This window comes from Ambystoma mexicanum, chromosome 4p, assembly GCF_040938575.1.
Source record: "Ambystoma mexicanum isolate Mex_15411 chromosome 4p, UKY_AmexF1_1, whole genome shotgun sequence".
Classification (NCBI taxonomy): Eukaryota; Metazoa; Chordata; class Amphibia; order Caudata; family Ambystomatidae; genus Ambystoma; species Ambystoma mexicanum.
The window spans coordinates 609,954,331-609,969,473 of record NC_090927.1 but is presented as its reverse complement, the minus strand read 5'-3'; the positions used below and the strand labels follow the sequence as shown (position 1 = coordinate 609,969,473).

Sequence of the window (15,143 nt, the reverse complement as noted above, 5' to 3'; positions counted from 1 at the left end):
ACCCTCACCGCTCACATTGAGCAGTCAACAGTTCACTTTCAAGTCACTTCCGGTGCGCTACGCACTCAGTATTTGAAGGTGAAGGAGGGCAGGGACACAGGCGTGGCAGAAGATACAAACTCCAATCACAGGAGAGTTCAGGGTCAGGCAAGGTGAGTGTTGCCTTTAAAGACGTCCTCTCTCCTCTGAGCTGCAAACACGGTGGTGAAAACAGTCCACACAGTAATTTTGCGGCGAGCACAGACGTTATCCAACAGTCAACAGTTCACTTTCAGGTCACTTCCGGTGCGCTTTTTCCATCTGTTGATGGTTCCAGCCATCCAACTGCTTCCACTTCCCGACCTCTCCAGCGAAGGAGGATCAATCTTGCACCACAACACAGCATCACCGAGCCTCGCTTCCAGACTCCTGCAGCATTAGGATTTGCACACTATTTGCTGCCCTTGGAATGCAAGAAGATCCTTGCTATAACCACAAGTGGAGGTGCTGAAAAGTGTGCCGCTGGGCGTGACTGCTCCGCAGCTCCTCCTGTACCTGCTATGCAATCATATTCATGAGCGTGTGAATCCATGCAAGACTCCATGCTGGAGAAGGAACAAGTTACTTACCTGTAATTCTTGTTCTCCAGCATGGAGGAGGACGACGAGTCCTCCTCCCTCCTCCCTCCTCCCTCCTCCCTCCTCCCTCCCCCTTTACGTGCGCTACCAAATCTGAAGATAGCCACCAGAGGTTGTGCTTAGGAGGATGAGCGTCATTGGCTGGGGGCAGGATGACCCAAAGGACACTGATAGGCTATAGAGGAGGCGAGCAGTTTCAGTTTACAGCTAAACTGCTTTCCTTTTACAGAGGATTCCCAGCTGGACAACAGGAAACATTCATGAGCATGTGAATCTATCCAAGACCCCATGCTGAAAGACTCATTCTTGCATATGGGCCGTAGCAATTGGGAATGGCTCATCCATAGAAATATCTGGGAGATAAGGGCTCGCAAAGGAAACAAGCTAGTGTTTATTAAGAGCTCCTCAAGTGACCCAGGATTCAAGGATTGGAGTTTGAATGGAGACTTGGGGTGACGGAACCACCAGAGCTCCAGTTTCATTAACTGAGTCAGACCTGGTCAGCTAACAGTTTTTTGGGAAGGGTGGACACTAAATGGAACAAATCTGTTTGTGGGTATAACTGCAACCATCCCAATAGACTGATGCAAGATATGAATTGTGTGATTGTTACTCAAACCCAGAGACATGATATTTATTGGCCTGTGGAAGAGAAGATACAAGTAGACATGTGCTATTAAATTACATTTGAGTGGTCCTCTTTAGATTCCCAGTGGTTTGATAACTAATTGGAATTATTACCACAAGTGCTAAAGATTGATAACGTTAAAGAAACACATGTCCTGCAAGTTAATTATTAAACTGAAAAGAACATGTTTAAAATAGATTGCAGAATGTCCATTCTCGCTACTTCAAAAACTACCCTAAGTTTTATTACCCAGGCCTTTATTCAATCACATTGATAAATGTGGGCCCTATGTATAATCGTAATAATAGCCATTGTGTTCATGTTTTTCTGTTGCTGGTGTTGCTGCTGTAAAAGCCCCCAATAAGCACATGGACAGAAGGTTTCATATTTTGCTAGATAGCCTTGATGTGCCAGTAAATTACGACGGGCAAGTAGAATACATCAGTACGGAAATCATTCTATTAATGGGAATCAATTATACATAGCTAGGAGCAAGTTAAGAATTTTCCTTTTAGTGCTCTCTATTTAGACAGTGACAGAAAATAAAAAGTCCACTTAACGGGACCGGTTAAGGAGAGTTTTTTTGTCTATCTACCCTTCACAATTAAAATATATATAGAGATGGTAATAATCACAAAGAGGGACTGTGGGTCTGAAGCGAATATGTCAGTGTTTCATTGTATAGGTGCAGCATGTCCTAACAGTACAGCACTGCAGCCATGATTAAAACTGTACAATGCATCCAAGCTGCTCGGATTATTTATTTATTTTATTTGTTTACTTGTAATGCGCCGAAGCCCTCGGGCATCAGGGCATGAAAAAAATCATTTCAGATACAAAAGGTCAGGTCAAGAGTCATTCAAAGAGCACCGTTTTCAATCGTTTCCTAAACGTTGTAGGATTTCTGTCTGCACACAGATCTTTGAGAAGACTATTCCATAATCGTGCTGCTTGTGCTTGGAACGACCTACCAAGGCCCTTCACTGGTTTGCTCTTTGGGATAACCAAACGAATAGAGTCACTGTATCTCGTCATTCTCTTAGATCAAGAGACACTGATGGAGTCCTTCAAATATGTCGGTGCATTGCCGTAAAGGCATTTATGCACCACAGTGCAAACTTTATAGCGAATCCTGGCCTCCACTGAAAGCCAGTGTAGGATTTTACAGTGGGTCGAAATGTGTTCCCTCCTTGGGATATTTTTCACAATGCGCACTGCATCTTTTTGCAAGATTTAAATATTTTTGCATACACCCTTTACCTGCAGCAGCCAATAATGTACTGCAGTAGTCTATTCGTGGCATGATCAACGCACGGACTATGGTAGTGCAGTTTGCCTGAGACGAAAGGCTTCACTAACCTAAGAAGCCTCAAGTGATATTGTGCTTTGTTTATAATATTATGCCCTTGTGCATCTGCATTAAGGGAAGCTTCAATAACAACTCCCAAGGTCTTAACCTTACTAACAATACAGACCCGATTTTGAATTTAAAAGCCAGAGTATTTATTATAAAGTTTCGAACGTGCCTGTAAGAGTCAAACATTAATAGCTCCGTTTTGGCAGCATTAAGGCACATGCCATTATTGGTCATCCAGCTTTTAATGATGCCATAGATCAGAGAAATGTTATTAGAATCTTTTTCATAGACTCCACTAATATTTATAATCAGCTGAGTAGCATCAGCATAATTAGAAAAGCTTACTCCCAACGTAACTAGGAGATCGCATAGTTACATTACACATTAAAAAGGGCTGGCGAGAGACATGCGCCTTGTGGCACACCATACCCTAGCCTCTCTGGTTTGAAGCGGGCTTCCCCCCAGATAATTTTTGACAATCTATTTTGCAGGAAGGATTTAATCCAGAGAGCTGACTCATCAGAGTAGCCAGCACTGTTCTTCAAGTGGTCGATAAGTCATCCATGGTCAACAAGGTCAAAGGCTGCTGAAGGATCTAATCGCATTAGCAGCCCGACCTTGCTGTTATCCATCATTTTAAGCATCTCACTCCAAGTCCAACAAAGGCACTTTCTGTGCCATGATGGGACCTAAACCCAGACAGTCTAGGGTGAAATACTTGTGATTTCTCCAGGTGCTCTTGTAGCTGAAGAGTAGTGCCTTTATCGACCACTTTCATTAAGAACACCACATTTGTAAAGGTCTATAATTAGTATAGACCTTGTGATCCAGCCCTAACTTTTTTAATAAGGGAGACACTGCCACTATTTTTTAGAGAGTCAGGGATACAACTTTCTCTAAACGTCGTATTAGTAACACAAACTAAAAATGGGAGAAAGATTCCAAGGTTTTCTAGGATTACTTTAGAGGGAAGAATCTCACAAGTCGTGGGCTTCATTTAGCTTAAAGCCTTGGCCAAGGTTTCTTCAGAAGTCACTAGAAAAGTGAAGGTGTGATTACATTCATACTTAATCTCCTTTCTACTCTCCAAGGGAAGCTCAAAATCTGCATTAGTAAAACTTTCCTTAATTTGGACATGTGCAGCGGTAATCTTATCTGCAAATGCCTTTTGCACTGCTTCACAGTCCTAAGTGGTAGGGGTTAATTGATGAAGCATAGCTTTTGGTTTTTCTAAATCTTTGAGGATTCCAAATAGCTTCCTAAAATCATTTTCAGACGCTGTAATCTGTGAGTCAAAGGAGCATTTTTTTGCTGATCTAATTTCATCACGATATAATTCGTACAAGGCCTTCCATGCCGCTCTATGTTCCTGCAACTGGTCTTATTGCCAAATTCTTTCTGCTTTCCTCTTTTCCTTTTTACGGGCAGACAGGGCTGAAGAGTACCATTTCTTATTATTGGTCTTCTCTCTGATGAGCTTACTTTTGAGGAGCGCTACCTTATCTAAACATCTTACTAAGGCCCTTACAAATTCAACCACCAAGGAAAGTGGTGAATTGTCATATGTAGTGGAATTCATTAGTTCTCCAAGCCATTGTTAACGGTTGACACTGTTCAATTCCTACTCGCACGGAGGGCGGGTGGGGAGCACTGTTGAGCGCCGAAAAGATGGCCACCCGATTCCACGGCTCTGCAGCCCGCTAATCAACAGCCGCGTTCTATATATCTCACTTTGGCACGCATTACCAACGAAATGGCGGTGTATGCTCCCTGATTGAAACAGTGTCTCCTGTTTAAATTTGGGCCGGAATGGTGCCTCTGCTCCGGCTTAATATATGCTGCTGTCTGTGCAGCGCCTCTTCAGAGGTGCATGATGTGTGGCGCACTTTCGGGTGTGGACTGGCGGCTGTACCTTGCTGGTTCTGGCTATCGGCTGGGGCCCTAGACATGGAGTTGCTTCCTCGACCATGAGGCTTTTCTGGCTGCGTCAGCTCCTACCCTCCTTCCACAACCGCGGGGTACCGTTCTCCGACGCCGTTCTCCTGTGAGTTACAGGCTTACAGCGGGGGCACATCGCCTGCCCTGATCCACCGTTCGAATCAACGCATATTGCTACCCTGCCGTCGGACCTATGTGCTGCATCTCCGGGTCTGCCCGCTGACGTGCTGGGATCTCTGCTGCGGGGAGAAGAACACCTTCTCACCGGTGGGTCATCTCGAGCACCTGCTGCTGGACGCGGTGCACCGTAGCCCGCGAATCGCACCGGTGTGTAGGGGATGGACACCGGTCTTCGCTGGATCTGTGCATGGCCCGCTTTAATGGATCTTCCCCGTGGCTGTGCTAACTGACACATCTGCTGCTCCTCCTGGTGTCTCGCCTGTTGTGGACTGGCTGCCAGCTCGCTCTCCCATTTGACCTTCCTGCGCTGCATGCGCGGGCCTGCCTTGCTCACCCCGACTGCTGGGGCTGCCCCCCCGTCGGTCTGGTAACGCTGAACTGGCCTCCTCCGGGCTCCGCCGGAATTGGGAGAGGGTGGGGTGTCAGATGGGCACTTTGATGCTTGGATTGCATGCAGACTCCTGGGTTGCCCTTGTGTGAGCGTGGGGAGGATCAGCTTGACACTACATCACTATACGGATCCTCTCCCTGCTGTGGCCCTGTCATAGGCTCTTATCCTGGTTTTCTTCCTACATGGGATGAAGGTGGCTCTTCCCCCTAGTTCCCAGGAGGGGTGCCCTCAACCCCATATCAGCTGGCCTATACATTGGTAGTGTGTAGCCCCACAAGGTGTATACACACCTGATAGGACAGACTGTGCCCCAGCCCCGACCAGTGTGTCCTGACGGGACCCCCATGGGCCTCGTATTGTCGGAGGAGCGCTGATCGTACAGGCACCACTCCGGTTGCAACCTTCCCACCTGGGCCTTTAGCATTTTATCTCATTGGTTCATTCTCCCTTGATACCTCAGGAACCACAATGATCAAGGGTGGGGCAAGAAGCAAAGTTCTATGAACATGTTTGCCAAAGCCACAACTAAGGAGCCCAGTGACGCCGGCAAAGCCACTCTGGACCCTTCTTCTGGCAGCAGCGAGCCCACGGAACTACAGAAAATTATGAACAATATGCAAGAGGGGTTCACAACTCTTCACACCAAGTTGGACGATATGAGCGGCACGAGAAGCGCAATGAAGGCTGTATGGAGGAAACTGATACTCGAGTCACTGAGGTCGAAACTAGGGTTGGCACAGCCGAGGATAACATTACTTTGCTTCGGACTGATCTGACCGCTCTCACCAGGAAGGTGCAGGCGGACAGTAAGAACAATGAGGACCTGGAATCCAGATCCTGTCGTAACAATATACGTATCATCGGTGTCCTTGAAGACAACATTCCTGGCTCCATGGAAGACTTTGTGGAGAGCACCCTGCTCTCCTTATTAGACAGTACCAAGCTATCGTCTTACTTTGCGGTCGAGCGGGCTTACCGCTCGCCAATGACTAAGCCCAAGCCCGGGGCCCCTCCCCATCCAATCATCACCAGAATTTTAAATTACTGGGACAGGGATGCGCTTCTTCGAGCTGCTAGAGCCAAGGGAGAACTATTGCTCTGATCGAGCAGAAACCATCTTTATCCCGACTTCTCTGTTGAAATACAGCAGGAGCGGAAATCTTTCCTTGCAGTGAAGAAGAGGTTACGGAATCTCAGAGTTAGCTACGCCATGATGTTCCCCACCAGACTATGCATTGTGCATGCTGAGAAAGTCTTCTTTTTCACGATTCCGGAAGAAGCAATGAAATTCCTTGATCAACATTTGTTAAATTCTAGTTGAAAGTTTTAAGTTGGCCGCAGTTACTTGGATGAGGCAGGATTCAACATAGTATCTCTCCACCAGGCCTCATGGCCATGGTCCCTCTCCTCTGTGTCGGCACATTGTACCTATTGAGGTGCCTCCGAGCATGTTGTAATTGTTATGCTGTGGTGTGAAGCTGGCTGCTGTGCGCGATCAGCCTCCCCATGCTAAGTTGCAATGGTTGTGGTTATAGTAGTTATGGGGGTTTCACCCTCCCCTGGTTGGGAGGGAGGCGGTTGTGGTGGGTGGGTATTACGTTACTGAAAATGGTTGGCATGAGTGACGGGGCTATCAGATGGCTACACTTTTTTGTTCAGGGTTCATTTTGGTGACATTCATGGGCCTATATGGGCTCCATCAGTTTCTACTCACAAGGGTCAGAAGGCCCCCGATTTATTGGAATGCATGAGCTGGAATGTGAGGATTGGGCGGCTACTCTAAGATGCACAAGCTGCAATTGTATGTGGAGCAACATAAATCCTGCACTACAAGACCTCGTACTCGGGGCTGAACTGGGGTAATGTGTGACTGACTATTTCAACATCAATACGGGCTAAGTGAGCTCCCTTGCCGTCCTCTGGGATGCTTTTAAAGCATATATCCGCAGTATGGCCTTGACCAAGGAAGCAGGGATCCTTAAGGCAATACGCAGAAATATCCAGATATGTGGGATCTCTCTTAAAAAACAGCTTGAAACAACGTATGCCACGGATAGGTTAACTCCATGGCCTCCGCCACTGCTTACACATGTAAGCTGATCAGAGCTGGCAAACTATTCTTATCTAAGAATAGCTGTAACATTCTGGCCCGCGCTCTAATTTTGTCCAAATTGGAGTATTGTAAATCCTTATACTTGGGCGCCAGTAAGTACACTATCAACAAGATCCAAATTCTCCAGAATAATGCCCTCAGAGCAGCACAGGGTCTATCTAGAAAAGAACACATATCAGAGGTAAGAAGACAGAATAAATGGCTGTCCACTAGCGACAACTTTCTGCTAAAAACTTTCTGCTAAAAACTGCCTCATTGACACACAAATGTCTTAGCGCTGCACCTCGCTACCTCAGGGAGAGAATCAATAGAAAAATCACTAGCCGTCCCACTAGGACTGCAAATACAAACTGTCCAGTTGTACCCAGGTTTAAACTGACCAAAGCTGGAGGGAGCAGCTTCCCAGACAAAGCAGCGAAGCTATGGAACTCCCTCCCCCCTTCCTGAGGGCGGACCAAACCTTTCTAAACTTCAGATACATGATTAAACGGCTGAGAGAAAATGACAACTAATTCTTTCCAGTGTCTCCACTGTCTCTCCTCGCCCTTGCACCACCCATTATCGTGTTGCAAATAGATACACCACCTCTCCATGCTGAGCCTCAACCTTGTAAACTATGAAATGTTTATCCGTGTATTGATTACTCATATATATATATATATATATATATATATATATATATATATATATATATATATCTGCCAGAGTCCATTGTTTTGATCTGTAAATGTTGTTCTACGACTATGTAACTGCATAACGACGAGCTGAAAGCATTGATTATTCACATTGTATGTATATACCCGTCACACAGTCCTTTGACTGCACTGATTGATCTGTAAATGTTATTCTACCACTATGTAACAAAACCCAACGTCCACAACCCTGGGGGCAGGGAGGCAGTGGATAAGGAGCTGAAGTTCCTGGACAACCCGATAGCTGCATAACAGTATGGCGAGGGAGAGAGACCGGGGGGCCTTTTGGCCAGGGTGGTGAGCCAGGAGGGTGGGCGACATATCCCACTGATGGAAACCTCTGAGGGTGCGCTGGTTCACACCGACAGAAGTAAATGAGGTTTTCAGCTCCTTTAATGCATCGCTTTATACAAACAAGTATGAGGCCCTGGGTGGTGACAGACGCTTTCTTGGATGGGCTTCCGTTGTCGGTGCTCTCAGACAAAATCAGGGACGCCCTCAACCGCCCCATGGAGGTTGAGGAAATAGCTCATGCTATCGATGCTTTGTCCCCCAACAAGGCCCCCGATCCCAATGAACACACTATTGAATTCTATAAATGTTATAAATCTCTCCATGCCCCCCCCCCCCCAACTGGCCGCCCTCTGGGAGGAATCCTGTGTGAATGGGGTGCTGTCCCCTACTCTCAGAAGCGGTGATAACGGTCCTTCTCAAGCCCGGTAACCTGCCACGAACTGCGCCTCATACCGCCCCTATTGTTGATAAACTGCAATGTTAAGGTGTTTGTAAAAGGTGCTTGCCCTTCGCCTTGCCCCATACATGGTGCACCTGGTGCATGCGGACCAATACGGAGGTGTTCCCGGCCGCTCTACTGCCCTTAACCTACAGCGACTGTTTAGCCACAGGATCTGTTTGGGCAAGGGTGTTAGTGCTGTGGCTACCTTGCTTGATGTACAGAAGGCCTTTGATTCGGTTTCCTGGCGCTTACTCTGGGCGGTACTTGGGAAGTGCATTTTCAGTCCTTGCTTTGTCTCATTGATACAGTTCTTGTATTCCAGCCTGGTGGCCAGTGTATGTACTAATGGCCCACTCTCCTGTCCTTTTGAGATTTGCAGGGGGCCCAGGTAGTATTGCCCCTTTCCTCCACTTATCTTTGCAATAGTGATGGAACCCCTGGCCGACCTATTATGGCATAAACACTCACATAGAGGGGTCCGACTCACTGGTCCTCCTGAAATCATCTCGCTTTATGCAGACAATGCTTTGTTATACATTAGGGATCCAGACTGTAATCTCGAGCCCGTCATGCACGATATCTCCCACTTCGGTCCCCTATCTGGCCTTCATGTTAACCGGTCCAAGTCTGATCTTTTTCCCCTGACGGATGCTACTGTGCCCCCGGCAGATCTCATGGGCCCAAACAGAAATAAAATACCTCGGCATAGTGGTCACGAGGAGCCAGGACTCGTTACTGCAGCATAACTATGGGGCCTATCGGCAACAGCGGAGACTGAAGCTTGTCAGATGGGCCAAACTGCCCATAACCCTGGGAGGCAAGGTATCCCTCCTTAAGGTGGTGGTGCTGCTGCAATTGTTGTACTGCTTCCTTAATGTCCCCGTTTGGCCCAGAGCAGCATTGTTCACCGAGCTTAAAACCGCAATAAATAGCTTCTTATGGCATTCTGGGGCGGTGAGGCTAAAGTGGTCCACGCTGGTGAGACCGTATGACCATGGTGGATTTGCGACCCCTGACTTTGATCTCTACTGATTAGCTGCCCAGGCTCACTATGTAGCATACTCGCTGGCACAGTGCCCACTGCTACCACATGTGAAAATTAAACGTCTGGCCACTAAACCTAGGGAGCTCTGCTCTCTGATCCTGCCACCTAGGTGGAGAGACACAGGTGTACCCAAGCCCGGCGGCTACCACTGCACTGGCATGGGATAAGATATGAAAGTAGATTGGCAACCCCCGCCCATTCCACAAAGACCTGCAGTTGTGGAATCTTGTTCATGTGTTCCCCAGGATGAGCGTTGCTGCTCTGACCTGCTGGGCTGATGATGGCTTTTCCACATTAGGTGACATGTATGAACAGGGCTCGTTTGTAAACTGGTCTGAACTGCGTGGGCGGCTGAGTGGGCACCCCTCCAGATGGTTGCAGTACACCGGGCTGCAGCGCGCAGTTAAGAATATGTGGTCCGACTTTCCCTCATTGCCCCCCGACAAGCCCTTACTTGCGCTGGTGACAGGGTGTGTGATGCCCTCAGGGGTAGTATCTGTGCTGTATAGGCAGCTCCAGACCCGGATCTATAAATCACTCACTAGGCTTGGTGTAGGGACCTTGGAGCCGATGTAACGGGAGGCCATGTGTGTCCGCTCTCATGAGGTGTCTCTGAATGCAAGGTTTCTCCTGATTCAATTCAAGGTTTTACAAAGGTTTCACTACACTCCTGCTAGGCTACACATTATGTATCAGGACCACTCACCTCTCTATCCTAGATGTCACGCGAGTAGTGCAGGTTAACTCCACATGCTCTGGTCCTGCCCTAACATCTCTGGGTACTGGGTGAAGGTCTGTACAGCTGTATCTACAATGCTTGAATGTACGATTGACCTGAACCCCATGAACTGCTTGTTCATGAGATTCCTTCACTACAAGGTGGCGCCCGCAAGCTTGCTAGTCTCTGTATGCTTCTCGCAGTACGATGTATATTGTTTTTGTGGCTTAGGCCGACTCCCCCCACCATGAAACAGTGGCTCTGCCATGTTACTTGGGCATTGGATACGGGTGAGTGCTGATCTGGCAACCTTCTGGCAGCACCCCCGAGACATATTTACGGTCGCTTTCTGATGGTGGTGTTGAGGGCGCAGATACACCCGCCCCCCCCCCCCCCCTATGAATCCCCCACCCCGGTCCATCTACTTCCCCAGTTGCGATTAAGGTCAACTAGGACCCTTGGAGGCACTGTAATATTTGAAGATATGATTTGGTGATGTAATATGCCCACTGATTATGTAATTGTATGCACATGTAATTACCCTGCTATGTGGCCTGTTCTGATGGTTCTGTTGCCTTGCCAAGCAAACAAATAAAGGTAAAATAAAATTCCTACGACACTTTTTTATGATGTTACATTTCTGAATTGTGGAGATTGGGAGAGTCCTATTAAAAGTCACCAGACAGTGATCGGACAAGATACATGGATTCAGACAAACCGGGCTCAGCATCACTTTTCTTGCTGCAACCCAATCAAGCAGGTTGCCTAATTTATGGCTTGGTTCCTTGCTATGAAAAGTAAAATCATTAGCTGCAAAAAGCTGTACTAAGTGGAGCGCTTCAAGGTCTTCGGAATTGCCAAGCCAGTATGAATTCCCTAACATCTAACTGCATGTCTATCCAAAAATCTAGTATTCAGTAGAGAAGTTTGGACGTGTTTATGATTGACTTCTACAACCTTATTTGCAACAGGCTCTGAATTTATACATAAAATACGATCCATTTTAGGTGGAGGGCCACAGTGGGTCATGTTGGTGGGGGGCTGTAATATATGTATAGCATGTGATGCAATAGATTCAGGACACATCGAATCATCGTATGTGGGGCTACAGGTGTTCTCGCTCTTTTCCAAGGAAGCCAACTTCCACACAAGACGCCAACAGGTCAGGAACCCATAAAGTCTTCATAAGAGAGGAAAATGTGTTTTCAATCATGCGCCTTTGTGCCCATTGCTCGGCGAGCATAGTATCGTTGCGAGCCGGCATGCTTAATGTATGACCACACCTACCGTTTGCAACTGAGTCATTCCCAACGACCGACGCTAAGAGAGGAAGAATGGGAGTGGTCAACGCTGGTGCGTCGCGCGCAGACTTGCTGGACCCTGACGCGCCTGGCAACAAATCTAATGCACTGAGAGACTACAACTCTGGTGGGGCTTGTAGTTCCTAGCACAGAAGCTTAAGGGCTAAAAGCAAGCCTATTCCGAATGCGTGGAGCTACACAAACACCACATCGAGCATCGCAGCCCCATTCAAGATTTGGTTCCAGATCGGATTCGTCGAGTAGTTTGCAGGAGAGTGTTTGTAGAGTTTGTCGGATGTCAGTTAGAAGGCATCTAAAAGAAAGAGGAAGGGACTTAAATAGGAAGCGACTTATGTGTTTCAAGGATAGGAAGTGGACTAGAGGACTACTAAAGGCCCAAGTGTTACTGGGAGGTGTAGTTTGGTTGGGTTTTTGTTATTTTTGATGTTGGAAAAAAAGGAAAGACAAATGTTCAAGATTTGAAATCTGTCGTGAGGAGTAGATTAAAGAAAGCTAAGTATAATGCTCGGCTACTGTCTTGACATAGAATTCTATCTCTGATAACTTCAACTGTCTAACCATTTCCTACATTACCAAGTTCAGTGGATCCAATTTTCCTAAATGGGAACCTGGACTTAAAATGCTAAGTGAAGAGCTGAGGTTATCACCCAAGCGAATGATGGCATATGTTGCTTCTGCTAGTCCTTGTCCAACTACTAAGGTCACTACGGCAAACATGGAGTCAAAAGACCAGACATTTGAGAAGTGAATTGCACCATACTCTACTTTGATCTCTTAAAGCAGAGTGCACCAATCACTCAACTCTCCAAAAAGTAAAGTGGCAAGAACCAAGATGAAAGACAGGTCACCATTAAACTTGGTGCACAGTGCATGACCTATGACCCATCCACCTCTAAATTCATAGCCTGCTGCCAATTTTAGGTATTTTTAGGCAGATCCTAAGATCTCTGCCCTAAATCCTGCAGCAGCACAAGAGGAGCCCTGGTGTCAATCAGTTTCTCTGATTCATAAAGGGGGCATTACCGCAAAAGCACTATTAGTGTCGGGTATTTGAAGAAGCTAATGCAATTGGAAGTTGGAGAGAGAAGTTATGTTATTTGGCATTTGTATATCGCCTACTGCCATTGGTATGGCCTCAAAGCGCTGCGAGGATGAACACCTTTTGGAAGACAGTAATCTCAGTGGAGAGGTGGTAAGACGCGTGGTAGAAAACACGTGTGCATTTACAGCCTAATCGAAGGTAAGTAGGGAATGGTTAGGTCTTTTACAGCGGTTCAAAATATCAGGTGAGAGGACGGGTGCTGTAACAAATTGTCTAATGAGTCAAGCTATGTGAACAGCTGGACCGAATTTAGCGTGGGACTCATCTGTATACTATGGGTGGTGGCTCTTGGGCTGAGGATGATGTATGTTTCGGTTAATGACAAACCGTGTGCATGTCAAATTGATGCGGCTATGTGAATGCAGGTGTAGAAGTGTTGAACCACAGCCTCTAATGACACATTACAGTGAATTAATCTCTGGATTATATTATAGGAGAGCATTTTCACAGAAATTTGTGTTTCTGCAAGGACGTGTCATTGTTTCCATTATGTTTTTTTTTTTTTTTTTTCAGTCAGTCATTCATTCTTTCATTCAAGAAATAATGCTTTAAAGGTTCTTATTCCATAAGGCTCAATACAAATATTGGTTTGTCACAAGAATAATTAGAGGTAAACAAGGGAGGATGCAACCAAAGTGCTTTCCGTCAGGTATACCATTTAAAGTGATTTGATTTGTAACACCCTCCCGCTTGCCTCCCTCCAAAAGCCCTGTGATGGAGGAGTACTTTCTGTGAAATGGATTTATGTACCCTATACTCCTCTTTGCATGCATTTCTTCTCCAGTCTTTAAAGGCCCTAGAGTCAACCAGGCGACATTGAAAACTACATCAATAGAACACTTTGGGAATCTTAATCTGCCCCATCTACATTCATGAATAGAAGGCAATTCAGCTTTTTTTTTTACATATATGTGTTTGTAGATCTATTTATATAAAACAAATCTAGCCACAGGCAACCAACAAAAGATGACTGGGTAGCTGCTACAACATGGCAAATAGCCTCAGCAGCACAAGTAAAGGGTTTCTCTTGTTAAGGAGGCAGTTGGCCAGGGTGGCTCCATGGGCATGGTGCACCTTTGCTAACAGACACTGTTCAGAACGGGGAGGAAAGTCTTGACAAAGTTAATTCGGGTTTGCCGGAAAGTCCCCAAAACACTATGTGTAGAAGATCATCTCTGGGATCTGTCCATCCTCCACAGAAGTGCCATTGTTGTTCCCAGCTGCGTAGCAAAACGTGAAGCAGGTCTTAGCACCTGTAGTGGGCGATTCATGGATGACTTTGCGCAGTCCTTTCGTTCCATAGTGAGAATCTGGGCCCTTAAGTGTAGCACATGCAGTATAATTAACATTGGGCAAAATCTCCACTGGCTCCTTAAACATGACCCGCAATGTGTTGGAGGATCCATCACAACTAAATCCTGTGTCATTCTGACCCAGCACTGTATTGCTGTCTGTGTGGATGATCTGTATATTTACTTGGTAATCTGTTGGTCCATGTATTGATCCGTACAATCCAAAGCCAACTATAAATATCCTTTGGTTCACTGAAACCTTATTCGATCGCTGGTCCCACTGTAACCCCATCGACTCTCAACTTGCTGGAAACGGTTGATGCTGCACTCATTCCCTCTCAGGCAGCAACGTGGTCCATTATGTTTGTTAAGACTTCAGGAGGGAAGGGAGTGAAGAGTATAAAGGAGGGGCACAGACAGGATTGTGGTGCATTGCTTTTGCCAAAGCAGCTTGTGATATTTACTGTCAAGGTATTCTTCTAAAAAAGTTTATCTAAAGTTTCATAGGTCTCACTACTAAAACAGCATTGTCTAATCCAAACTAATATATTGTCTAATATAAACAAGACGTCCTGCACGTGCAAATGAGAGCTGGCCGCTTTCTGGAAGAGGAAAGGCCGATCGACTGAAAGAAATTAAACATAAATAAGGCTCGGAGCCAACAGAGAGCTTGGCACTGTAGCAATCATTATGAAGTACAACCTTTGGAGGGTCGTTTTAATGCTAAACGCAAACCAGCAAAGTTAAGAGGTTTGGCTCTGCAAGTGTAAAGCTTTGGCATATTTTAAACTATGGGCCTTTGCTAAAGAATCTTGCCCTCTTAAATCCAGATCTATTGGCTTTGCTAATGCCAGTTTCTCTCGATACTTATTTTGTAATAATATCCAAAAATGGTTTATCCCCAAAAAGCTGCAGGGTCGTCAAAACCTGTATAAAGCCACAATCTCCAGAAATCTGGCCTAATTGCTGCCCTGGAAATAGAGAAGCAGACACAGTAGCAACACATTAGGTC

The 15,143-nt window shown here is 46.3% G+C and overlaps 1 protein-coding gene and 1 long non-coding RNA gene across 6 annotated transcripts in view; both read right to left on the bottom strand.

Moving 5' to 3' along the window:
• Nucleotides 1-15,143, bottom strand: part of PRIM2 (DNA primase subunit 2) — a 1,404,979-nt gene that overhangs the window by 768,357 nt on the left and 621,479 nt on the right. The window lies entirely within an intron of this gene.
• LOC138453387 (uncharacterized) lies at nt 13,364-14,481 on the bottom strand. The gene is made up of 2 exons (XR_011260411.1): nt 14,391-14,481; nt 13,364-14,303 (listed from the first exon to the last, which is right to left on the bottom strand). It is a non-coding gene; the product is annotated as an uncharacterized lncRNA (long non-coding RNA).